The sequence below is a fragment of the Triturus cristatus genome, chromosome 12 (assembly GCF_964204655.1).
Source record: "Triturus cristatus chromosome 12, aTriCri1.1, whole genome shotgun sequence".
Classification (NCBI taxonomy): Eukaryota; Metazoa; Chordata; class Amphibia; order Caudata; family Salamandridae; genus Triturus; species Triturus cristatus.
Genome location: NC_140595.1, coordinates 661,507,852 through 661,533,708, shown reverse-complemented (window position 1 = coordinate 661,533,708; position 25,857 = coordinate 661,507,852). Strand labels below are relative to the sequence as shown.

At 41.0% G+C, this 25,857-nt stretch overlaps 19 non-coding genes across 19 annotated transcripts; 4 read left to right on the top strand and 15 right to left on the bottom strand.

Moving 5' to 3' along the window:
• Positions 1 to 700: 700 nt before the first annotated feature.
• On the bottom strand, positions 701 to 772 carry TRNAT-UGU (transfer RNA threonine (anticodon UGU)). The gene has a single exon. It is a non-coding gene; the product is annotated as a tRNA-Thr (tRNA).
• A 589-nt stretch (positions 773 to 1,361) lies between these two features.
• Positions 1,362 to 1,443, bottom strand: TRNAS-GCU (transfer RNA serine (anticodon GCU)). Its single transcript has one exon. It is a non-coding gene; the product is annotated as a tRNA-Ser (tRNA).
• A 412-nt stretch (positions 1,444 to 1,855) lies between these two features.
• TRNAI-UAU (transfer RNA isoleucine (anticodon UAU)) lies at positions 1,856 to 1,950 on the top strand. The gene is made up of 2 exons: positions 1,856 to 1,893; positions 1,915 to 1,950. It is a non-coding gene; the product is annotated as a tRNA-Ile (tRNA).
• A 1,149-nt stretch (positions 1,951 to 3,099) lies between these two features.
• On the bottom strand, positions 3,100 to 3,171 carry TRNAT-UGU (transfer RNA threonine (anticodon UGU)). The gene has a single exon. It is a non-coding gene; the product is annotated as a tRNA-Thr (tRNA).
• Positions 3,172 to 5,509: 2,338 nt separating this feature from the next.
• TRNAT-UGU (transfer RNA threonine (anticodon UGU)) lies at positions 5,510 to 5,581 on the bottom strand. The gene has a single exon. It is a non-coding gene; the product is annotated as a tRNA-Thr (tRNA).
• A 2,327-nt stretch (positions 5,582 to 7,908) lies between these two features.
• On the bottom strand, positions 7,909 to 7,980 carry TRNAT-UGU (transfer RNA threonine (anticodon UGU)). Its single transcript has one exon. It is a non-coding gene; the product is annotated as a tRNA-Thr (tRNA).
• Positions 7,981 to 10,332: 2,352 nt separating this feature from the next.
• Positions 10,333 to 10,404, bottom strand: TRNAT-UGU (transfer RNA threonine (anticodon UGU)). The gene has a single exon. It is a non-coding gene; the product is annotated as a tRNA-Thr (tRNA).
• A 589-nt stretch (positions 10,405 to 10,993) lies between these two features.
• Positions 10,994 to 11,075, bottom strand: TRNAS-GCU (transfer RNA serine (anticodon GCU)). Its single transcript has one exon. It is a non-coding gene; the product is annotated as a tRNA-Ser (tRNA).
• Positions 11,076 to 11,487: 412 nt separating this feature from the next.
• Positions 11,488 to 11,582, top strand: TRNAI-UAU (transfer RNA isoleucine (anticodon UAU)). Its single transcript has 2 exons — positions 11,488 to 11,525; positions 11,547 to 11,582. It is a non-coding gene; the product is annotated as a tRNA-Ile (tRNA).
• A 3,598-nt stretch (positions 11,583 to 15,180) lies between these two features.
• TRNAT-UGU (transfer RNA threonine (anticodon UGU)) lies at positions 15,181 to 15,252 on the bottom strand. Its single transcript has one exon. It is a non-coding gene; the product is annotated as a tRNA-Thr (tRNA).
• Positions 15,253 to 15,841: 589 nt separating this feature from the next.
• TRNAS-GCU (transfer RNA serine (anticodon GCU)) lies at positions 15,842 to 15,923 on the bottom strand. The gene has a single exon. It is a non-coding gene; the product is annotated as a tRNA-Ser (tRNA).
• A 1,681-nt stretch (positions 15,924 to 17,604) lies between these two features.
• TRNAT-UGU (transfer RNA threonine (anticodon UGU)) lies at positions 17,605 to 17,676 on the bottom strand. The gene has a single exon. It is a non-coding gene; the product is annotated as a tRNA-Thr (tRNA).
• A 589-nt stretch (positions 17,677 to 18,265) lies between these two features.
• TRNAS-GCU (transfer RNA serine (anticodon GCU)) lies at positions 18,266 to 18,347 on the bottom strand. The gene has a single exon. It is a non-coding gene; the product is annotated as a tRNA-Ser (tRNA).
• A 1,681-nt stretch (positions 18,348 to 20,028) lies between these two features.
• On the bottom strand, positions 20,029 to 20,100 carry TRNAS-UGA (transfer RNA serine (anticodon UGA)). The gene has a single exon. It is a non-coding gene; the product is annotated as a tRNA-Ser (tRNA).
• A 589-nt stretch (positions 20,101 to 20,689) lies between these two features.
• Positions 20,690 to 20,771, bottom strand: TRNAS-GCU (transfer RNA serine (anticodon GCU)). The gene has a single exon. It is a non-coding gene; the product is annotated as a tRNA-Ser (tRNA).
• A 412-nt stretch (positions 20,772 to 21,183) lies between these two features.
• On the top strand, positions 21,184 to 21,278 carry TRNAI-UAU (transfer RNA isoleucine (anticodon UAU)). Its single transcript has 2 exons — positions 21,184 to 21,221; positions 21,243 to 21,278. It is a non-coding gene; the product is annotated as a tRNA-Ile (tRNA).
• A 1,160-nt stretch (positions 21,279 to 22,438) lies between these two features.
• TRNAS-UGA (transfer RNA serine (anticodon UGA)) lies at positions 22,439 to 22,510 on the bottom strand. Its single transcript has one exon. It is a non-coding gene; the product is annotated as a tRNA-Ser (tRNA).
• A 1,083-nt stretch (positions 22,511 to 23,593) lies between these two features.
• On the top strand, positions 23,594 to 23,688 carry TRNAI-UAU (transfer RNA isoleucine (anticodon UAU)). Its single transcript has 2 exons — positions 23,594 to 23,631; positions 23,653 to 23,688. It is a non-coding gene; the product is annotated as a tRNA-Ile (tRNA).
• A 1,160-nt stretch (positions 23,689 to 24,848) lies between these two features.
• On the bottom strand, positions 24,849 to 24,920 carry TRNAS-UGA (transfer RNA serine (anticodon UGA)). Its single transcript has one exon. It is a non-coding gene; the product is annotated as a tRNA-Ser (tRNA).
• Between the last annotated feature and the right edge of the window lie 937 nt (positions 24,921 to 25,857).

Sequence of the window (25,857 nt, the reverse complement as noted above, 5' to 3'; positions counted from 1 at the left end):
TTCTTTGCAGTTTAAAAAACAACAATTACTGCTCGAAGTTCACTTTTCAAAACCATTCAACCTATTAAATGTATTTCTCTAACCTATGAATGTGGTCCATGTTCACTTTTCCTCATCTTCATCTCGATACTCCTTTGCCAGAAACCAGGTTCACTTCTTCATTCAACCCACCCATCCAAGGTCACCAAATCTTTGAAGCAAGTCTGCCTATTCTCCCTTTCTCTCTATGTACAAGATACCTTGTATCATTTGAATGGACAGCAGGAGAGAAGGATATTTATGGTGAGTGGGGGTGGGGTTTTGAGGAGTAACCTCATTTGCCTAAGAGCCGGGGTATCTGGGAAAAAAAGTATTTTATGGGGGAAGACTTTCACATCTCCTTGGTGAAATTTGTAGGGCCTTATAACATCCTTTCTGTGGATGCAGATTCAGTCGGAACAGAGGTCCTAGTCCTCGCTCTGCCTTTCAAAGGAACTGTAAATATGCATGGCTTATTTGGCTTTGCCCGGCAGGGTGAGAATGGCGTTTGTCAGGCGTTCGGAAGGGGTGAGGCAATAATGTATAATTCAATGATCTTCATGATATTTTCTTGATAATATGAAAGCAGGAAAGGGAAGCTTGGCAATAAGCAATCCTAAAGCAAGGTGTGACTCCAGGGAAGAATGACTTGAAAACAACATACAGAAAGACTCATGTAAAAAGGCCCTGATGAGGCTTGAACTCATGACCCCTGGTTTACAAGACCAGTGCTCTGCCACTGAGCTACAAGGCCAGTCTGCACGCAGGATGTAAATTGCAACATGTATTCTTACTGAGGTATGAATATATCTATGATTTTGAGACTCTGTATGGAAACGTAGTTGCATATGAATGTCCACGTGCGCGCACACATTGAAGACCATGCTTAAGGCACTTTTTTTGGAAGTATGAAAAACTACATTTTCATATGAGAAAATAAGAGTTTTCGCATTCAAGACCATACCGATAGCTCTAGTTAGTATGTCTGCCATCAGTGACATATAGAGAACCCACTTATTAGAAGTGATCTGTCTCTGTGGGGCAGACATATGTTAACAGTCATTCATTTGAGACGGCCTAAACTTTAGGAGTAAGAGCTGCTTTCTTATCAATCTATTTATCCAAACTGGTTCATAAGCCAGGAGTGAGTGAAAGGCAATCCTCTGGAAACTCCATGAAAGATCTAATTTCTATTACGCACAAAATACTTCACTTTATTTGACATATTTGTTAAAATGGAACAGTCAGATGATCCCATCTAGCGGATCCTGGCTCTGTCTTGAAAGAGAGTGTAATTATACTACAAGAAATGCTGGCCATCAAAAGAGACTCTGATGGCTTTCCGACGAAGGTGGGATTCGAACCCACGCGTGCAGAGCACAATGGATTAGCAGTCCATCGCCTTAACCACTCGGCCACCTCGTCTGCCCTACAGCCCCATCTGAAACCTTGCTTCACAAAAGGTACTGAAGTGTCAATATACTGTACCTAAAAAAGAAAAAAACAGCTGAGGCAAGATCTCACATTCCACGTCTTCCCCCAATCAGGGACCTACATTTCATTTTTGGGAAATTCTTACTATGTGCTATTTACAAATATTCATAAGATTCCCCTAGACTTTGTCAGAACTGTCAAGATATAATTCTATGGGGTTTTGTATAGACAGAGCATATGTTATAGGACAATTATAGAATCTATTCCGTTTGGACTGTATTTTTAATAGTCATGATAACATGCTAGCATGTGAGTCGATCTTGCACAGTGAATGATGAAGCAGTGTCTGTCATCTACTTGGTCAGCTGTAGATGGCTCACCTGGGGAGATGTGAAAAGAGAGAGCTCCAGTGGCGCAATCGGTTAGCGCGCGGTACTTATACAGCAGTACTTGCACTGAGCCATGCCGAGGTTGTGAGTTCGAGCCTCACCTGGAGCAGCCGTGTTGTTTTTCATAAACCATTTCACAAAAAGTAAAGTTTAAACTCAGAGTATGGACGGCCCTTGCTAGAGAGTCTTTACTTCTTATAGGATCTACGTGTCCTACTCCTCTGGGTGCCAAATATCACATATCCTCCGCGATGCTCAGTTTAAACATTCCATGATGTGCCATCTTGCATTTCATGCAAACACCACATCAGTGCATTTAAAAATACATTTGTAGAATAATAAATATGATGAAAACTGTGTTCTCACATGATAACCATAAACTGAAGAGCTGCAAAAAATGCTGTATCAGCTACTTACAATAAAAGGTGACTCGAAAAAACTAGCAAAAGAAGAGCATCATCATATTAAAGGTTCTATTCACCATCTTGAGTTGCACCATAGCAGCTTATGGTGCTTTTCTGTTCAGAGTGTGCCTCCAATCCCACATTCATTTTTAATTTCTTTGCAGTTTAAAAACCAACAATTACTGCTCGAAGTTCACTTTTCAAAACCATTCAACCTATTAAATGTATTTCTCTAACCTATGAATGTGGTCCATGTTCACTTTTCCTCATCTTCATCTCGATACTCCTTTCCCAGAAACCAGGTTCACTTCTTCATTCAACCCACCCATCCAAAGTCACCAAATCTTTGAAGCAAGTCTGCCTATTCTCCCTTTCTCTCTATGTACAAGATACCTTGTATCATTTGAATGGACAGCAGGAGAGAAGGATATTTATGGTGAGTGGGGGTGGGGTTTTGAGGAGTAACCTCATTTGCCTAAGAGCCGGGGTATCTGGGAAAAAAAGTATTTTATGGGGGAAGACTTTCACATCTCCTTGGTGAAATTTGTAGGGCCTTATAACATCCTTTCTGTGGATGCAGATTCAGTCGGAACAGAGGTCCTAGTCCTCGCTCTGCCTTTCAAAGGAACTGTAAATATGCATGGCTTATTTGGCTTTGCCCGGCAGGGTGAGAATGGCGTTTGTCAGGCGTTCGGAAGGGGTGAGGCAATAATGTATAATTCAATGATCTTCATGATATTTTCTTGATAATATGAAAGCAGGAAAGGGAAGCTTGGCAATAAGCAATCCTAAAGCAAGGTGTGACTCCAGGGAAGAATGACTTGAAAACAACATACAGAAAGACTCATGTAAAAAGGCCCTGATGAGGCTTGAACTCATGACCCCTGGTTTACAAGACCAGTGCTCTGCCACTGAGCTACAAGGCCAGTCTGCACGCAGGATGTAAATTGCAACATGTATTCTTACTGAGGTATGAATATATCTATGATTTTGAGACTCTGTATGGAAACGTAGTTGCATATGAATGTCCACGTGCGCGCACACATTGAAGACCATGCTTAAGGCACTTTTTTTGGAAGTATGAAAAACTACATTTTCATATGAGAAAATAAGAGTTTTCGCATTCAAGACCATACCGATAGCTCTAGTTAGTATGTCTGCCATCAGTGACATATAGAGAACCCACTTATTAGAAGTGATCTGTCTCTGTGGGGCAGACATATGTTAACAGTCATTCATTTGAGACGGCCTAAACTTTAGGAGTAAGAGCTGCTTTCTTATCAATCTATTTATCCAAACTGGTTCATAAGCCAGGAGTGAGTGAAAGGCAATCCTCTGGAAACTCCATGAAAGATCTAATTTCTATTACGCACAAAATACTTCACTTTATTTGACATATTTGTTAATATGGAACAGTCAGATGATCCCATCTAGCGGATCCTGGCTCTGTCTTGAAAGAGAGTGTAATTATACTACAAGAAATGCTGGCCATCAAAAGAGACTCTGATGGCTTTCCGACGAAGGTGGGATTTGAACCCACGCATGCAGAGCACAATGGATTAGCAGTCCATCGCCTTAACCACTCGGCCACCTCGTCTGCCCTACAGCCCCATCTGAAACCTTGCTTCACAAAAGGTACTGAAGTGTCAATATACTGTACCTAAAAAAGAAAAAAACAGCTGAGGCAAGATCTCACATTCCACGTCTTCCCCCAATCAGGGACCTACATTTCATTTTTGGGAAATTCTTACTATGTGCTAATTACAAATATTCATAAGATTCCCCTAGACTTTGTCAGAACTGTCAAGATATAATTCTATGGGGTTTTGAATAGACAGAGCATATGTTATAGGACAATTATAGAATCTATTCCGTTTGGACTGTATTTTTAATAGTCATGATAACATGCTAGCATGTGAGTCGATCTTGCACAGTGAATGATGGAGCAGTGTCTGTCATCTACTTGGTCAGCTGTAGATGGCTCACCTGGGGAGATGTGCAAAGAGAGAGCTCCAGTGGCGCAATCGGTTAGCACGCGGTACTTATACAGCAGTACTTGCACTGAGCCATGCCGAGGTTGTGAGTTCGAGCCTCACCTGGAGCAGCCGTGTTGTTTTTCATAAACCATTTCACAAAAAGTAAAGTTTAAACTCAGAGTATGAACGGCCCTTGCTAGAGAGTCTTTACTTCTTATAGGATCTACGTGTCCTACTCCTCTGGGTGCCAAATATCACATATCCTCCGCGATGCTCAGTTTAAACATTCCATGATGTGCCATCTTGCATTTCATGCAAACACCACATCAGTGCATTTAAAAATACATTTGTAGAATAATAAATATGATGAAAACTGTGTTCTCACATGATAACCATAAACTGAAGAGCTGCAAAAAATGCTGTATCAGCTACTTACAATAAAAGGTGACTCGAAAAAACTAGCAAAAGAAGAGCATCATCATATTAAAGGTTCTATTCACCATCTTGAGTTGCACCATAGCAGCTTATGGTGCTTTTCTGTTCAGAGTGTGCCTCCAATCCCACATTCATTTTTAATTTCTTTGCAGTTTAAAAACCAACAATTACTGCTCGAAGTTCACTTTTCAAAACCATTCAACCTATTAAATGTATTTCTCTAACCTATGAATGTGGTCCATGTTCACTTTTCCTCATCTTCATCTCGATACTCCTTTCCCAGAAACCAGGTTCACTTCTTCATTCAACCCACCCATCCAAAGTCACCAAATCTTTGAAGCAAGTCTGCCTATTCTCCCTTTCTCTCTATGTACAAGATACCTTGTATCATTTGAATGGACAGCAGGAGAGAAGGATATTTATGGTGAGTGGGGGTGGGGTTTTGAGGAGTAACCTCATTTGCCTAAGAGCCGGGGTATCTGGGAAAAAAAGTATTTTATGGGGGAAGACTTTCACATCTCCTTGGTGAAATTTGTAGGGCCTTATAACATCCTTTCTGTGGACGCAGATTCAGTCGGAACAGAGGTCCTAGTCCTCGCTCTGCCTTTCAAAGGAACTGTAAATATGCATGGCTTATTTGGCTTTGCCCGGCAGGGTGAGAATGGCGTTTATCAGGCGTTCGTCAGGCGATCGGAAGGGGTGAGGCAATAATTTATAATTCAATGATCTTCATGATATTTTCTTGATAATATGAAAGCAGGAAAGGGAAGCTTGGCAATAAGCAATCCTAAAGCAAGGTGTGACTCCAGGGAAGAATGACTTGAAAACAACATACAGAAAGACTCATGTAAAAAGGCCCTGATGAGGCTTGAACTCATGACCCCTGGTTTACAAGACCAGTGCTCTGCCACTGAGCTACAAGGCCAGTCTGCACGAAGCATGTAAATTGCAACATGTATTCTTACTTAGGTATGAATATATCTATGATTTTGAGACTCTGTATGGAAACGTAGTTGCATATGAATGTCCACGTGCGCGCACACATTGAAGACCATGCTTAAGGCACTTTTTTTGGAAGTATGAAAAACTACATTTTCATATGAGAAAATAAGAGTTTTCGCATTCAAGACCATACCGATAGCTCTAGTTAGTATGTCTGCAATCAGTGACATATAGAGAACCCACTTATTAGAAGTGATCTGTCTCTGTGGGGCAGACATATGTTAACAGTCATTCATTTGAGACGGCCTAAACTTTAGGAGTAAGAGCTGCTTTCTTTTCAATCTATTTATCCAAACTGGTTAATAAGCCAGGAGTGAGTGAAAGGCAATCCTCTGGAAACTCCATGAAAGATATAATTTCTATTACGCACAAAATACTTCACTTTATTTGACATATTTGTTAAAATGGAACAGTCAGATGATCCCATCTAGCGGATCCTGGCTCTGTCTTGAAAGAGAGTGTAATTATACTACAAGAAATGCTGGCCATCAAAAGAGACTCTGATGGCTTTCCGACGAAGGTGGGATTCGAACCCACGCGTGCAGAGCACAATGGATTAGCAGTCCATCGCTTTAACCACTCGGCCACCTCGTCTGCCCTACAGCCCCATCTGAAACCTTGCTTCACAAAAGGTACTGAAGTGTCAATATACTGTACCTAAAAAAGAAAAAAACAGCTGAGGCAAGATCTCACATTCCACGTCTTCCCCCAATCAGGGACCTACATTTCATTTTTGGGAAATTCTTACTATGTGCTAATTACAAATATTCATAAGATTCCCCTAGACTTTGTCAGAACTGTCAAGATATAATTCTATGGGGTTTTGAATAGACAGAGCATATGTTATAGGGCAATTATAGAATCTATTCCGTTTGGACTGTATTTTTAATAGTCATGATAACATGCTAGCATGTGAGTCGATCTTGCACAGTGAATGATGGAGCAGTGTCTGTCATCTACTTGGTCAGCTGTAGATGGCTCACCTGGGGAGATGTGAAAAGAGAGAGCTCCAGTGGCGCAATCGGTTAGCGCGCGGTACTTATACAGCAGTACTTGCACTGAGCCATGCCGAGGTTGTGAGTTCGAGCCTCACCTTTAGCAGCCGTGTTGATTTTCATAAACCATTTCACAAAAAGTAAAGTTTAAACTCAGAGTATGGACGGCCCTTGCTAGAGAGTCTTTACTTCTTATAGGATCTACGTGTCCTACTCCTCTGGGTGCCAAATATCACATATCCTCCGCGATGCTCAGTTTAAACATTCCATGATGTGCCATCTTGCATTTCATGCAAACACCACATCAGTGCATTTAAAAATATATTTGTAGAATAATAAATATGATGAAAACAGTGTTCTCACATGATAACCATAAACTGAAGAGCTGCAAAAAATGCTGTATCAGCTACTTACAATAAAAGGTGACTCAAAAAAAGTAGCAAAAGAAGAGCATCATCATATTAAAGGTTCTATTCACCATCTTGAGTTGCACCATAGCAGCTTATGGTGCTTTTCTGCTCAGAGTGTGCCTCCAATCCCACATTCATTTTTAATTTCTTTGCAGTTTAAAAAACAACAATTACTGCTCGAAGTTCACTTTTCAAAACCATTCAACCTATTAAATGTATTTCTCTAACCTATGAATGTGGTCCATGTTCACTTTTCCTCATCTTCATCTCGATACTCCTTTGCCAGAAACCAGGTTCACTTCTTCATTCAACCCACCCATCCAAGGTCACCAAATCTTTGAAGCAAGTCTGCCTATTCTCCCTTTCTCTCTATGTACAAGATACCTTGTATCATTTGAATGGACAGCAGGAGAGAAGGATATTTATGGTGAGTGGGGGTGGGGTTTTGAGGAGTAACCTCATTTGCCTAAGAGCCGGGGTATCTGGGAAAAAAAGTATTTTATGGGGGAAGACTTTCACATCTCCTTGGTGAAATTTGTAGGGCCTTATAACATCCTTTCTGTGGATGCAGATTCAGTCGGAACAGAGGTCCTAGTCCTCGCTCTGCCTTTCAAAGGAACTGTAAATATGCATGGCTTATTTGGCTTTGCCCGGCAGGGTGAGAATGGCGTTTGTCAGGCGTTCGGAAGGGGTGAGGCAATAATGTATAATTCAATGATCTTCATGATATTTTCTTGATAATATGAAAGCAGGAAAGGGAAGCTTGGCAATAAGCAATCCTAAAGCAAGGTGTGACTCCAGGGAAGAATGACTTGAAAACAACATACAGAAAGACTCATGTAAAAAGGCCCTGATGAGGCTTGAACTCATGACCCCTGGTTTACAAGACCAGTGCTCTGCCACTGAGCTACAAGGCCAGTCTGCACGCAGGATGTAAATTGCAACATGTATTCTTACTGAGGTATGAATATATCTATGATTTTGAGACTCTGTATGGAAACGTAGTTGCATATGAATGTCCACGTGCGCGCACACATTGAAGACCATGCTTAAGGCACTTTTTTTGGAAGTATGAAAAACTACATTTTCATATGAGAAAATAAGAGTTTTCGCATTCAAGACCATACCGATAGCTCTAGTTAGTATGTCTGCCATCAGTGACATATAGAGAACCCACTTATTAGAAGTGATCTGTCTCTGTGGGGCAGACATATGTTAACAGTCATTCATTTGAGACGGCCTAAACTTTAGGAGTAAGAGCTGCTTTCTTATCAATCTATTTATCCAAACTGGTTCATAAGCCAGGAGTGAGTGAAAGGCAATCCTCTGGAAACTCCATGAAAGATCTAATTTCTATTACGCACAAAATACTTCACTTTATTTGACATATTTGTTAATATGGAACAGTCAGATGATCCCATCTAGCGGATCCTGGCTCTGTCTTGAAAGAGAGTGTAATTATACTACAAGAAATGCTGGCCATCAAAAGAGACTCTGATGGCTTTCCGACGAAGGTGGGATTTGAACCCACGCATGCAGAGCACAATGGATTAGCAGTCCATCGCCTTAACCACTCGGCCACCTCGTCTGCCCTACAGCCCCATCTGAAACCTTGCTTCACAAAAGGTACTGAAGTGTCAATATACTGTACCTAAAAAAGAAAAAAACAGCTGAGGCAAGATCTCACATTCCACGTCTTCCCCCAATCAGGGACCTACATTTCATTTTTGGGAAATTCTTACTATGTGCTAATTACAAATATTCATAAGATTCCCCTAGACTTTGTCAGAACTGTCAAGATATAATTCTATGGGGTTTTGAATAGACAGAGCATATGTTATAGGACAATTATAGAATCTATTCCGTTTGGACTGTATTTTTAATAGTCATGATAACATGCTAGCATGTGAGTCGATCTTGCACAGTGAATGATGGAGCAGTGTCTGTCATCTACTTGGTCAGCTGTAGATGGCTCACCTGGGGAGATGTGCAAAGAGAGAGCTCCAGTGGCGCAATCGGTTAGCACGCGGTACTTATACAGCAGTACTTGCACTGAGCCATGCCGAGGTTGTGAGTTCGAGCCTCACCTGGAGCAGCCGTGTTGTTTTTCATAAACCATTTCACAAAAAGTAAAGTTTAAACTCAGAGTATGAACGGCCCTTGCTAGAGAGTCTTTACTTCTTATAGGATCTACGTGTCCTACTCCTCTGGGTGCCAAATATCACATATCCTCCGCGATGCTCAGTTTAAACATTCCATGATGTGCCATCTTGCATTTCATGCAAACACCACATCAGTGCATTTAAAAATACATTTGTAGAATAATAAATATGATGAAAACTGTGTTCTCACATGATAACCATAAACTGAAGAGCTGCAAAAAATGCTGTATCAGCTACTTACAATAAAAGGTGACTCGAAAAAACTAGCAAAAGAAGAGCATCATCATATTAAAGGTTCTATTCACCATCTTGAGTTGCACCATAGCAGCTTATGGTGCTTTTCTGTTCAGAGTGTGCCTCCAATCCCACATTCATTTTTAATTTCTTTGCAGTTTAAAAACCAACAATTACTGCTCGAAGTTCACTTTTCAAAACCATTCAACCTATTAAATGTATTTCTCTAACCTATGAATGTGGTCCATGTTCACTTTTCCTCATCTTCATCTCGATACTCCTTTCCCAGAAACCAGGTTCACTTCTTCATTCAACCCACCCATCCAAAGTCACCAAATCTTTGAAGCAAGTCTGCCTATTCTCCCTTTCTCTCTATGTACAAGATACCTTGTATCATTTGAATGGACAGCAGGAGAGAAGGATATTTATGGTGAGTGGGGGTGGGGTTTTGAGGAGTAACCTCATTTGCCTAAGAGCCGGGGTATCTGGGAAAAAAAGTATTTTATGGGGGAAGACTTTCACATCTCCTTGGTGAAATTTGTAGGGCCTTATAACATCCTTTCTGTGGATGCAGATTCAGTCGGAACAGAGGTCCTAGTCCTCGCTCTGCCTTTCAAAGGAACTGTAAATATGCATGGCTTATTTGGCTTTGCCCGGCAGGGCTTGCCCGGCAGGGTGAGAATGGCGTTTGTCAGGCGTTCGTCAGGCGATCGGAAGGGGTGAGGCAATAATTTATAATTCAATGATCTTCATGATATTTTCTTGATAATATGAAAGCAGGAAAGGGAAGCTTGGCAATAAGCAATCCTAAAGCAAGGTGTGACTCCAGGGAAGAATGACTTGAAAACAACATACAGAAAGACTCATGTAAAAAGGCCCTGATGAGGCTTGAACTCATGACCCCTGGTTTACAAGACCAGTGCTCTGCCACTGAGCTACAAGGCCAGTCTGCACGCAGGATGTAAATTGCAACATGTATTCTTACTGAGGTATGAATATATCTATGATTTTGAGACTCTGTATGGAAACGTAGTTGCATATGAATGTCCACGTGCGCGCACACATTGAAGACCATGCTTAAGGCACTTTTTTTGGAAGTATGAAAAACTACATTTTCATATGAGAAAATAAGAGTTTTCGCATTCAAGACCATACCGATAGCTCTAGTTAGTATGTCTGCAATCAGTGACATATAGAGAACCCACTTATTAGAAGTGATCTGTCTCTGTGGGGCAGACATATGTTAACAGTCATTCATTTGAGACGGCCTAAACTTTAGGAGTAAGAGCTGCTTTCTTATCAATCTATTTATCCAAACTGGTTAATAAGCCAGGAGTGAGTGAAAGGCAATCCTCTGGAAACTCCATGAAAGATCTAATTTCTATTACGCACAAAATACTTCACTTTATTTGACATATTTGTTAAAATGGAACAGTCAGATGATCCCATCTAGCGGATCCTGGCTCTGTCTTGAAAGAGAGTGTAATTATACTACAAGAAATGCTGGCCATCAAAAGAGACTCTGATGGCTTTCCGACGAAGGTGGGATTCGAACCCACGCGTGCAGAGCACAATGGATTAGCAGTCCATCGCCTTAACCACTCGGCCACCTCGTCTGCCCTACAGCCCCATCTGAAACCTTGCTTCACAAAAGGTACTGAAGTGTCAATATACTGTACCTAAAAAAGAAAAAAACAGCTGAGGCAAGATCTCACATTCCACGTCTTCCCCCAATCAGGGACCTACATTTCATTTTTGGGAAATTCTTACTATGTGCTAATTACAAATATTCATAAGATTCCCCTAGACTTTGTCAGAACTGTCAAGATATAATTCTATGGGGTTTTGAATAGACAGAGCATATGTTATAGGACAATTATAGAATCTATTCCGTTTGGACTGTATTTTTAATAGTCATGATAACATGCTAGCATGTGAGTCGATCTTGCACAGTGAATGATGGAGCAGTGTCTGTCATCTACTTGGTCAGCTGTAGATGGCTCACCTGGGGAGATGTGAAAAGAGAGAGCTCCAGTGGCGCAATCGGTTAGCGCGCGGTACTTATACAGCAGTACTTGCACTGAGCCATGCCGAGGTTGTGAGTTCGAGCCTCACCTGGAGCAGCCGTGTTGTTTTTCATAAACCATTTCACAAAAAGTAAAGTTTAAACTCAGAGTATGGACGGCCCTTGCTAGAGAGTCTTTACTTCTTATAGGATCTACGTGTCCTACTCCTCTGGGTGCCAAATATCACATATCCTCCGCGATGCTCAGTTTAAACATTCCATGATGTGCCATCTTGCATTTCATGCAAACACCACATCAGTGCATTTAAAAATACATTTGTAGAATAATAAATATGATGAAAACTGTGTTCTCACATGATAACCATAAACTGAAGTGCTGCAAAAAATGCTGGATCAGCTACTTACAATAAAAGGTGACTCGAAAAAACTAGCAAAAGAAGAGCATCATCATATTAAAGGTTCTATTCACCATCTTGAGTTGCACCATAGCAGCTTATGGTGCTTTTCTGTTCAGAGTGTGCCTCCAATCCCACATTCATTTTTAATTTCTTTGCAGTTTAAAAACCAACAATTACTGCTCGAAGTTCACTTTTCAAAACCATTCAACCTATTAAATGTATTTCTCTAACCTATGAATGTGGTCCATGTTCACTTTTCCTCATCTTCATCTCGATACTCCTTTCCCAGAAACCAGGTTCACTTCTTCATTCAACCCACCCATCCAAAGTCACCAAATCTTTGAAGCAAGTCTGCCTATTCTCCCTTTCTCTCTATGTACAAGATACCTTGTATCATTTGAATGGACAGCAGGAGAGAAGGATATTTATGGTGAGTGGGGGTGGTGTTTTGAGGAGTAACCTCATTTGCCTAAGAGCCGGGGTATCTGGGAAAAAAAGTATTTTATGGGGGAAGACTTTCACATCTCCTTGGTGAAATTTGTAGGGCCTTATAACATCCTTTCTGTGGATGCAGATTCAGTCGGAACAGAGGTCCTAGTCCTCGCTCTGCCTTTCAAAGGAACTGTAAATATGCATGGCTTATTTGGCTTTGCCCGGCAGGGCTTGCCCGGCAGGGTGAGAATGGCGTTTGTCAGGCGTTCGTCAGGCGATCGGAAGGGGTGAGGCAATAATTTATAATTCAATGATCTTCATGATATTTTCTTGATAATATGAAAGCAGGAAAGGGAAGCTTGGCAATAAGCAATCCTAAAGCAAGGTGTGACTCCAGGGAAGAATGACTTGAAAACAAAATACAGAAAGACTCATGTAAAAATGCCCTGATGAGGCTTGAACTCATGACCCCTGGTTTACAAGACCAGTGCTCTGCCACTGAGCTACAAGGCCAGTCTGCACACAGGATGTAAATTGCAACATGTATTCTTACTGAGGTATGAATATATCTATGATTTTGAGACTCTGTATGGAAACGTAGTTGCATATGAATGTCCACGTGCGCGCACACATTGAAGACCATGCTTAAGGCACTTTTTTTGGAAGTATGAAAAACTACATTTTCATATGAGAAAATAAGAGTTTTCGCATTCAAGACCATACCGATAGCTCTAGTTAGTATGTCTGCAATCAGTGACATATAGAGAACCCACTTATTAGAAGTGATCTGTCTCTGTGGGGCAGACATATGTTAACAGTCATTCATTTGAGACTGCCTAAACTTTAGGAGTAAGAGCTGCTTTCTTATCAATCTATTTATCCAAACTGGTTCATAAGCCAGGAGTGAGTGAAAGGCAATCCTCTGGAAACTCCATGAAAGATCTAATTTCTATTACGCACAAAATACTTCACTTTATTTGACATATTTGTTAATATGGAACAGTCAGATGATCCCATCTAGCGGATCCTGGCTCTGTCTTGAAAGAGAGTGTAATTATACTACAAGAAATGCTGGCCATCAAAAGAGACTCTGATGGCTTTCCGACGAAGGTGGGATTCGAACCCACGCATGCAGTGCACAATGGATTAGCAGTCCATCGCCTTAACCACTCGGCCACCTCGTCTGCCCTACAGCCCCATCTGAAACCTTGCTTCACAAAAGGTACTGAAGTGTCAATATACTGTACCTAAAAAAGAAAAAAACAGCTGAGGCAAGATCTCACATTCCACGTCTTCCCCCAATCAGGGACCTACATTTCATTTTTGGGAAATTCTTACTATGTGCTAATTACAAATATTCATAAGATTCCCCTAGACTTTGTCAGAACTGTCAAGATATAATTCTATGGGGTTTTGAATAGACAGAGCATATGTTATAGGACAATTATAGAATCTATTCCGTTTGGACTGTATTTTTAATAGTCATGATAACATGCTAGCATGTGAGTCGATCTTGCACAGTGAATGATGGAGCAGTGTCTGTCATCTACTTGGTCAGCTGTAGATGGCTCACCTGGGGAGATGTGAAAAGAGAGAGCTCCAGTGGCGCAATCGGTTAGCGCGCGGTACTTATACAGCAGTACTTGCACTGAGCCATGCCGAGGTTGTGAGTTCGAGCCTCACCTGTAGCAGCCGTGTTGATTTTCATAAACCATTTCACAAAAAGTAAAGTTTAAACTCAGAGTATGGACGGCCCTTGCTAGAGAGTCTTTACTTCTTATAGGATCTACGTGTCCTACTCCTCTGGGTGCCAAATATCACATATCCTCCGCGATGCTCAGTTTAAACATTCCATGATGTGCCATCTTGCATTTCATGCAAACACCACATCAGTGCATTTAAAAATACATTTGTAGAATAATAAATATGATGAAAACAGTGTTCTCACATGATAACCATAAACTGAAGAGCTGCAAAAAATGCTGTATCAGCTACTTACAATAAAAGGTGACTCGAAAAAACTAGCAAAAGAACAGCATCATCATATTAAAGGTTCTATTCACCATCTTGAGTTGCACCATAGCAGCTTATGGTGCTTTTCTGCTCAGAGTGTGCCTCCAATCCCACATTCATTTTTAATTTCTTTGCAGTTTAAAAACCAACAATTACTGCTCGAAGTTCACTTTTCAAAACCATTCAACCTATTAAATGTATTTCTCTAACCTATGAATGTGGTCCATGTTCACTTTTCCTCATCTTCATCTCGATACTCCTTTCCCAGAAACCAGGTTCACTTCTTCATTCAACCCACCCATCCAAGGTCACCAAATCTTTGAAGCAAGTCTGCCTATTCTCCCTTTCTCTCTATGTACAAGATACCTTGTATCATTTGAATGGACAGCAGGAGAGAAGGATATTTATGGTGAGTGGGGGTGGGGTTTTGAGGAGTAACCTCATTTGCCTAAGAGCCGGGGTATCTGGGAAAAAAAGTATTTTATGGGGGAAGACTTTCACATCTCCTTGGTGAAATTTGTAGGGCCTTATAACATCCTTTCTGTGGATGCAGATTCAGTCGGAACAGAGGTCCTAGTCCTCGCTCTGCCTTTCAAAGGAACTGTAAATATGCATGGCTTATTTGGCTTTGCCCGGCAGGGCTTGCCCGGCAGGGTGAGAATGGCGTTTGTCAGGCGTTCGTCAGGCGATCGGAAGGGGTGAGGCAATAATTTATAATTCAATGATCTTCATGATATTTTCTTGATAATATGAAAGCAGGAAAGGGAAGCTTGGCAATAAGCAATCCTAAAGCAAGGTGTGGCTCCAGGGAAGAATGACTTGAAAACAACATACAGAAAGACTCATGTAAAAAGGCCCTGATGAGGCTTGAACTCATGACCCCTGGTTTACAAGACCAGTGCTCTGCCACTGAGCTACAAGGCCAGTCTGCACGCAGGATGTAAATTGCAACATGTATTCTTACTGAGGTATGAATATATCTATGATTTTGAGACTCTGTATGGAAACGTAGTTGCATATGAATGTCCACGTGTGCGCACACATTGAAGACCATGCTTAAGGCACTTTTTTTGGAAGTATGAAAAACTACATTTTCATATGAGAAAATAAGAGTTTTCGCATTCAAGACCATACCGATAGCTCTAGTTAGTATGTCTGCAATCAGTTACATATAGAGAACCCACTTATTAGAAGTGATCTGTCTCTGTGGGGCAGACATATGTTAACAGTCATTCATTTGAGACGGCCTAAACTTTAGGAGTAAGAGCTGCTTTCTTATCAATCTATTTATCCAAACTGGTTAATAAGCCAGGAGTGAGTGAAAGGCAATCCTCTGGAAACTCCATGAAAGATCTAATTTCTATTACGCACAAAATACTTCACTTTATTTGACATATTTGTTAAAATGGAACAGTCAGATGATCCCATCTAGCGGATCCTGGCTCTGTCTTGAAAGAGAGTGTAATTATACTACAAGAAATGCTGGCCATCAAAAGATACTCTGATGGCTTTCCGACGAAGGTGGGATTCGAACCCACGCGTGCAGAGCACAATGGATTAGCAGTCCATCGCCTTAACCACTCGGCCACCTCGTCTGCCCTACAGCCCCATCTGAAACCTTGCTTCACAAAAGGTACTGAAGTGTCAATATACTGTACCTAAAAAAGAAAAAAACAGCTGAGGCAAGATCTCACATTCCACGTCTTCCCCCAATCAGGGACCTACATTTCATTTTTGGGAAATTCTTACTATGTGCTAATTACAAATATTCATAAGATTCCCCTAGACTTTGTCAGAACTGTCAAGATATAATTCTATGGGGTTTTGAATAGACAGAGCATATGTTATAGGACAATTATAGAATCTATTCCGTTTGGACTGTATTTTTAATAGTCATGATAACATGCTAGCATGTGAGTCGATCTTGCACAGTGAATGATGGAGCAGTGTCTGTCATCTACTTGGTCAGCTGTAGATGGCTCACCTGGGGAGATGTGAAAAGAGAGAGCTCCAGTGGCGCAATCGGTTAGCGCGCGGTACTTATACAGCAGTACTTGCACTGAGCCATGCCGAGGTTGTGAGTTCGAGCCTCACCTGTAGCAGCCGTGTTGATTTTCATAAACCATTTCACAAAAAGTAAAGTTTAAACTCAGAGTATGGACGGCCCTTGCTAGAGAGTCTTTACTTCTTATAGGATCTACGTGTCCTACTCCTCTGGGTGCCAAATATCACATATCCTCCGCGATGCTCAGTTTAAACATTCCATGATGTGCCATCTTGCATTTCATGCAAACACCACATCAGTGCATTTAAAAATACATTTGTAGAATAATAAATATGATGAAAACAGTGTTCTCACATGATAACCATAAACTGAAGAGCTGCAAAAAATGCTGTATCAGCTACTTACAATAAAAGGTGACTCGAAAAAACTAGCAAAAGAAGAGCATCATCATATTAAAGGTTCTATTCACCATCTTGAGTTGCACCATAGCAGCTTATGGTGCTTTTCTGCTCAGAGTGTGCCTCCAATCCCACATTCATTTTTAATTTCTTTGCAGTTTAAAAACCAACAATTACTGCTCGAAGTTCACTTTTCAAAACCATTCAACCTATTAAATGTATTTCTCTAACCTATGAATGTGGTCCATGTTCACTTTTCCTCATCTTCATCTCGATACTCCTTTCCCAGAAACCAGGTTCACTTCTTCATTCAACCCACCCATCCAAGGTCACCAAATCTTTGAAGCAAGTCTGCCTATTCTCCCTTTCTCTCTATGTACAAGATACCTTGTATCATTTGAATGGACAGCAGGAGAGAAGGATATTTATGGTGAGTGGGGGTGGGGTTTTGAGGAGTAACCTCATTTGCCTAAGAGCCGGGGTATCTGGGAAAAAAAGTATTTTATGGGGGAAGACTTTCACATCTCCTTGGTGAAATTTGTAGGGCCTTATAACATCCTTTCTGTGGATGCAGATTCAGTCGGAACAGAGGTCCTAGTCCTCGCTCTGCCTTTCAAAGGAACTGTAAATATGCATGGCTTATTTGGCTTTGCCCGGCAGGGCTTGCCCGGCAGGGTGAGAATGGCGTTTGTCAGGCGTTCGTCAGGCGATCGGAAGGGGTGAGGCAATAATTTATAATTCAATGATCTTCATGATATTTTCTTGATAATATGAAAGCAGGAAAGGGAAGCTTGGCAATAAGCAATCCTAAAGCAAGGTGTGGCTCCAGGGAAGAATGACTTGAAAACAACATACAGAAAGACTCATGTAAAAAGGCCCTGATGAGGCTTGAACTCATGACCCCTGGTTTACAAGACCAGTGCTCTGCCACTGAGCTACAAGGCCAGTCTGCACGCAGGATGTAAATTGCAACATGTATTCTTACTGAGGTATGAATATATCTATGATTTTGAGACTCTGTATGGAAACGTAGTTGCATATGAATGTCCACGTGTGCGCACACATTGAAGACCATGCTTAAGGCACTTTTTTTGGAAGTATGAAAAACTACATTTTCATATGAGAAAATAAGAGTTTTCGCATTCAAGACCATACCGATAGCTCTAGTTAGTATGTCTGCAATCAGTTACATATAGAGAACCCACTTATTAGAAGTGATCTGTCTCTGTGGGGCAGACATATGTTAACAGTCATTCATTTGAGACGGCCTAAACTTTAGGAGTAAGAGCTGCTTTCTTATCAATCTATTTATCCAAACTGGTTAATAAGCCAGGAGTGAGTGAAAGGCAATCCTCTGGAAACTCCATGAAAGATCTAATTTCTATTACGCACAAAATACTTCACTTTATTTGACATATTTGTTAAAATGGAACAGTCAGATGATCCCATCTAGCGGATCCTGGCTCTGTCTTGAAAGAGAGTGTAATTATACTACAAGAAATGCTGGCCATCAAAAGATACTCTGATGGCTTTCCGACGAAGGTGGGATTCGAACCCACGCGTGCAGAGCACAATGGATTAGCAGTCCATCGCCTTAACCACTCGGCCACCTCGTCTGCCCTACAGCCCCATCTGAAACCTTGCTTCACAAAAGGTACTGAAGTGTCAATATACTGTACCTAAAAAAGAAAAAAACAGCTGAGGCAAGATCTCACATTCCACGTCTTCCCCCAATCAGGGACCTACATTTCATTTTTGGGAAATTCTTACTATGTGCTAATTACAAATATTCATAAGATTCCCCTAGACTTTGTCAGAACTGTCAAGATATAATTCTATGGGGTTTTGAATAGACAGAGCATATGTTATAGGACAATTATAGAATCTATTCCGTTTGGACTGTATTTTTAATAGTCATGATAACATGCTAGCATGTGAGTCGATCTTGCACAGTGAATGATGGAGCAGTGTCTGTCATCTACTTGGTCAGCTGTAGATGGCTCACCTGGGGAGATGTGAAAAGAGAGAGCTCCAGTGGCGCAATCGGTTAGCGCGCGGTACTTATACAGCAGTACTTGCACTGAGCCATGCCGAGGTTGTGAGTTCGAGCCTCACCTGTAGCAGCCGTGTTGATTTTCATAAACCATTTCACAAAAAGTAAAGTTTAAACTCAGAGTATGGACGGCCCTTGCTAGAGAGTCTTTACTTCTTATAGGATCTACGTGTCCTACTCCTCTGGGTGCCAAATATCACATATCCTCCGCGATGCTCAGTTTAAACATTCCATGATGTGCCATCTTGCATTTCATGCAAACACCACATCAGTGCATTTAAAAATACATTTGTAGAATAATAAATATGATGAAAACAGTGTTCTCACATGATAACCATAAACTGAAGAGCTGCAAAAAATGCTGTATCAGCTACTTACAATAAAAGGTGACTCGAAAAAACTAGCAAAAGAAGAGCATCATCATATTAAAGGTTCTATTCACCATCTTGAGTTGCACCATAGCAGCTTATGGTGCTTTTCTGCTCAGAGTGTGCCTCCAATCCCACATTCATTTTTAATTTCTTTGCAGTTTAAAAACCAACAATTACTGCTCGAAGTTCACTTTTCAAAACCATTCAACCTATTAAATGTATTTCTCTAACCTATGAATGTGGTCCATGTTCACTTTTCCTCATCTTCATCTCGATACTCCTTTCCCAGAAACCAGGTTCACTTCTTCATTCAACCCACCCATCCAAGGTCACCAAATCTTTGAAGCAAGTCTGCCTATTCTCCCTTTCTCTCTATGTACAAGATACCTTGTATCATTTGAATGGACAGCAGGAGAGAAGGATATTTATGGTGAGTGGGGGTGGGGTTTTGAGGAGTAACCTCATTTGCCTAAGAGCCGGGGTATCTGGGAAAAAAAGTATTTTATGGGGGAAGACTTTCACATCTCCTTGGTGAAATTTGTAGGGCCTTATAACATCCTTTCTGTGGATGCAGATTCAGTCGGAACAGAGGTCCTAGTCCTCGCTCTGCCTTTCAAAGGAACTGTAAATATGCATGGCTTATTTGGCTTTGCCCGGCAGGGCTTGCCCGGCAGGGTGAGAATGGCGTTTGTCAGGCGTTCGTCAGGCGATCGGAAGGGGTGATGCAATAATTTATAATTCAATGATCTTCATGATATTTTCTTGATAATATGAAAGCAGGAAAGGGAAGCTTGGCAATAAGCAATCCTAAAGCAAGGTGTGACTCCAGGGAAGAATGACTTGAAAACAACATACAGAAAGACTCATGTAAAAAGGCCCTGATGAGGCTTGAACTCATGACCCCTGGTTTTCAAGACCAGTGCTCTGCCACTGAGCTACAAGGCCAGTCTGCACGCAGGATGTAAATTGCAACATGTATTCTTACTGAGGTATGAATATATCTATGATTTTGAGACTCTGTATGGAAACGTAGTTGCATATGAATGTCCACGTGCGCGCACACATTGAAGACCATGCTTAAGGCACTTTTTTTGGAAGTATGAAAAACTACATTTTCATATGAGAAAATAAGAGTTTTCGCATTCAAGACCATACCGATAGCTCTAGTTAGTATGTCTGTAATCAGTGACATATAGAGAACCCACTTATTAGAAGTGATCTGTCTCTGTGGGGCAGACATATGTTAACAGTCATTCATTTGAGACGGCCTAAACTTTAGGAGTAAGAGCTGCTTTCTTATCAATCTATTTATCCAAACTGGTTAATAAGCCAGGAGTGAGTGAAAGGCAATCCTCTGGAAACTCCATGAAAGATCTAATTTCTATTACGCACAAAATACTTCACTTTATTTGACATATTTGTTAAAATGGAACAGTCAGATGATCCCATCTAGCGGATCCTGGCTCTGTCTTGAAAGAGAGTGTAATTATACTACAAGAAATGCTGGCCATCAAAAGAGACTCTGATGGCTTTCCGACGAAGGTGGGATTTGAACCCACGCGTGCAGAGCACAATGGATTAGCAGTCCATCGCCTTAACCACTCGGCCACCTCGTCTGCCCTACAGCCCCATCTGAAACCTTGTTTCACAAAAGGTACTGAAGTGTCAATATACTGTACCTAAAAAAGAAAAAAACAGCTGAGGCAAGATCTCACATTCCACGTCTTCCCCCAATCAGGGACCTACATTTCATTTTTGGGAAATTCTTACTATGTGCTAATTACAAATATTCATAAGATTCCCCTAGACTTTGTCAGAACTGTCAAGATATAATTCTATGGGGTTTTGAATAGACAGAGCATATGTTATAGGACAATTATAGAATCTATTCCGTTTGGACTGTATTTTTAATAGTCATGATAACATGCTAGCATGTGAGTCGATCTTGCACAGTGAATGATGGAGCAGTGTCTGTCATCTACTTGGTCAGCTGTAGATGGCTCACCTGGGGAGATGTGCAAAGAGAGAGCTCCAGTGGCGCAATCGGTTAGCGCGCGGTACTTATACAGCAGTACTTGCACTGAGCCATGCCGAGGTTGTGAGTTCGAGCCTCACCTGGAGCAGCCGTGTTGTTTTTCATAAACCATTTCACAAAAAGTAAAGTTTAAACTCAGAGTATGGACGGCCCTTGCTAGAGAGTCTTTACTTCTTATAGGATCTACGTGTCCTACTCCTCTGGGTGCCAAATATCACATATCCTCCGCGATGCTCAGTTTAAACATTCCATGATGTGCCATCTTGCATTTCATGCAAACACCACATCAGTGCATTTAAAAATACATTTGTAGAATAATAAATATGATGAAAACAGTGTTCTCACATGATAACCATAAACTGAAGAGCTGCAAAAAATGCTGTATCAGCTACTTACAATAAAAGGTGACTCGAAAAAACTAGCAAAAGAAGAGCATCATCATATTAAAGGTTCTATTCACCATCTTGAGTTGCACCATAGCAGCTTATGGTGCCTTTCTGTTCAGAGTGTGCCTCCAATCCCACATTCATTTTTAATTTCTTTGCAGTTTAAAAACCAACAATTACTGCTCGAAGTTCACTTTTCAAAACCATTCAACCTATTAAATGTATTTCTCTAACCTATGAATGTGGTCCATGTTCACTTTTCCTCATCTTCATCTCGATACTCCTTTCCCAGAAACCAGGTTCACTTCTTCATTCAACCCACCCATCCAAGGTCACCAAATCTTTGAAGCAAGTCTGCCTATTCTCCCTTTCTCTCTATGTACAAGATACCTTGTATCATTTGAATGGACAGCAGGAGAGAAGGATATTTATGGTGAGTGGGGGTGGGGTTTTGAGGAGTAACCTCATTTGCCTAAGAGCCGGGGTATCTGGGAAAAAAAGTATTTTATGGGGGAAGACTTTCACATCTCCTTGGTGAAATTTGTAGGGCCTTATAACATCCTTTCTGTGGATGCAGATTCAGTCGGAACAGAGGTCCTAGTCCTCGCTCTGCCTTTCAAAGGAACTGTAAATATGCATGGCTTATTTGGCTTTGCCCGGCAGGGTGAGAATGGCGTTTGTCAGGCGTTCGTCAGGCGATCGGAAGGGGTGATGCAATAATTTATAATTCAATGATCTTCATGATATTTTCTTGATAATATGAAAGCAGGAAAGGGAAGCTTGGCAATAAGCAATCCTAAAGCAAGGTGTGACTCCAGGGAAGAATGACTTGAAAACAACATACAGAAAGACTCATGTAAAAAGGCCCTGAAGAGGCTTGAACTCATGACCCCTGGTTTTCAAGACCAGTGCTCTGCCACTGAGCTACAAGGCCAGTCTGCACGCAGGATGTAAATTGCAACATGTATTCTTACTGAGGTATGAATATATCTATGATTTTGAGACTCTGTATGGAAACGTAGTTGCATATGAATGTCCACGTGCGCGCACACATTGAAGACCATGCTTAAGGCACTTTTTTTGGAAGTATGAAAAACTACATTTTCATATGAGAAAATAAGAGTTTTCGCATTCAAGACCATACCGATAGCTCTAGTTAGTATGTCTGTAATCAGTGACATATAGAGAACCCACTTATTAGAAGTGATCTGTCTCTGTGGGGCAGACATATGTTAACAGTCATTCATTTGAGACGGCCTAAACTTTAGGAGTAAGAGCTGCTTTCTTATCAATCTATTTATCCAAACTGGTTAATAAGCCAGGAGTGAGTGAAAGGCAATCCTCTGGAAACTCCATGAAAGATCTAATTTCTATTACGCACAAAATACTTCACTTTATTTGACATATTTGTTAAAATGGAACAGTCAGATGATCCCATCTAGCGGATCCTGGCTCTGTCTTGAAAGAGAGTGTAATTATACTACAAGAAATGCTGGCCATCAAAAGAGACTCTGATGGCTTTCCGACGAAGTTGGGATTTGAACCCACGCGTGCAGAGCACAATGGATTAGCAGTCCATCGCCTTAACCACTCGGCTACCTCGTCTGCCCTACAGCCCCATCTGAAACCTTGTTTCACAAAAGGTACTGAAGTGTCAATATACTGTACCTAAAAAAGAAAAAAACAGCTGAGGCAAGATCTCACATTCCACGTCTTCCCCCAATCAGGGACCTACATTTCATTTTTGGGAAATTCTTACTATGTGCTAAATACAAATATTCATAAGATTCCCCTAGACTTTGTCAGAACTGTCAAGATATAATTCTATGGGGTTTTGAATAGACAGAGCATATGTTATAGGACAATTATAGAATCTATTCCGTTTGGACTGTATTTTTAATAGTCATGATAACATGCTAGCATGTGAGTCGATCTTGCACAGTGAATGATGGAGCAGTGTCTGTCATCTACTTGGTCAGCTGTAGATGGCTCACCTGGGGAGATGTGCAAAGAGAGAGCTCCAGTGGCGCAATCGGTTAGCGCGCGGTACTTATACAGCAGTACTTGCACTGAGCCATGCCGAGGTTGTGAGTTTGAGCCTCACCTGGAGCAGCCGTGTTGTTTTTCATAAACCATTTCACAAAAAGTAAAGTTTAAACTCAGAGTATGGACGGCCCTTGCTAGAGAGTCTTTACTTCTTATAGGATCTACGTGTCCTACTCCTCTGGGTGCCAAATATCACATATCCTCCGCGATGCTCAGTTTAAACATTCCATGATGTGCCATCTTGCATTTCATGCAAACACCACATCAGTGCATTTAAAAATACATTTGTAGAATAATAAATATGATGAAAACTGTGTTCTCACATGATAACCATAAACTGAAGAGCTGCAAAAAATGCTGTATCAGCTACTTACAATAAAAGGTGACTCGAAAAAACTAGCAAAAGAAGAGCATCATCATATTAAAGGTTCTATTCACCATCTTGAGTTGCACCATAGCAGCTTATGGTGCCTTTCTGTTCAGAGTGTGCCTCCAATCCCACATTCATTTTTAATTTCTTTGCAGTTTAAAAACCAACAATTACTGCTCGAAGTTCACTTTTCAAAACCATTCAACCTATTAAATGTATTTCTCTAACCTATGAATGTGGTCCATGTTCACTTTTCCTCATCTTCATCTCGATACTCCTTTCCCAGAAACCAGGTTCACTTCTTCATTCAACCCACCCATCCAAAGTCACCAAATCTTTGAAGCAAGTCTGCCTATTCTCCCTTTCTCTCTATGTACAAGATACCTTGTATCATTTGAATGGACAGCAGGAGAGAAGGATATTTATGGTGAGTGGGGGTGGGGTTTTGAGGAGTAACCTCATTTGCCTAAGAGCCGGGGTATCTGGGAAAAAAAGTATTTTATGGGGGAAGACTTTCACATCTCCTTGGTGAAATTTGTAGGGCCTTATAACATCCTTTCTGTGGATGCAGATTCAGTCGGAACAGAGGTCCTAGTCCTCGCTCTGCCTTTCAAAGGAACTGTAAATATGCATGGCTTATTTGGCTTTGACCGGCAGGGTGAGAATGGCGTTTGTCAGGCGTTCGTCAGGCGATCGGAAGGGGTGATGCAATAATTTATAATTCAATGATCTTCATGATATTTTCTTGATAATATGAAAGCAGGAAAGGGAAGCTTGGCAATAAGCAATCCTAAAGCAAGGTGTGACTCCAGGGAAGAATGACTTGAAAACAACATACAGAAAGACTCATGTAAAAAGGCCCTGATGAGGCTTGAACTCATGACCCCTGGTTTTCAAGACCAGTGCTCTGCCACTGAGCTACAAGGCCAATCTGCACGCAGGATGTAAATTGCAACATGTATTCTTACTGAGGTATGAATATATCTATGATTTTGAGACTCTGTATGGAAACGTAGTTGCATATGAATGTCCACGTGCGCGCACACATTGAAGACCATGCTTAAGGCACTTTTTTTGGAAGTATGAAAAACTACATTTTCATATGAGAAAATAAGAGTTTTCGCATTCAAGACCATACCGATAGCTCTAGTTAGTATGTCTGTAATCAGTGACATATAGAGAACCCACTTATTAGAAGTGATCTGTCTCTGTGGGGCAGACATATGTTAACAGTCATTCATTTGAGACGGCCTAAACTTTAGGAGTAAGAGCTGCTTTCTTATCAATCTATTTATCCAAACTGGTTAATAAGCCAGGAGTGAGTGAAAGGCAATCCTCTGGAAACTCCATGAAAGATCTAATTTCTATTACGCACAAAATACTTCACTTTATTTGACATATTTGTTAAAATGGAACAGTCAGATGATCCCATCTAGCGGATCCTGGCTCTGTCTTGAAAGAGAGTGTAATTATACTACAAGAAATGCTGGCCATCAAAAGAGACTCTGATGGCTTTCCGACGAAGTTGGGATTTGAACCCACGCGTGCAGAGCACAATGGATTAGCAGTCCATCGCCTTAACCACTCGGCCACCTCGTCTGCCCTACAGCCCCATCTGAAACCTTGTTTCACAAAAGGTACTGAAGTGTCAATATACTGTACCTAAAAAAGAAAAAAACAGCTGAGGCAAGATCTCACATTCCACGTCTTCCCCCAATCAGGGACCTACATTTCATTTTTGGGAAATTCTTACTATGTGCTAATTACAAATATTCATAAGATTCCCCTAGACTTTGTCAGAACTGTCAAGATATAATTCTATGGGGTTTTGAATAGACAGAGCATATGTTATAGGACAATTATAG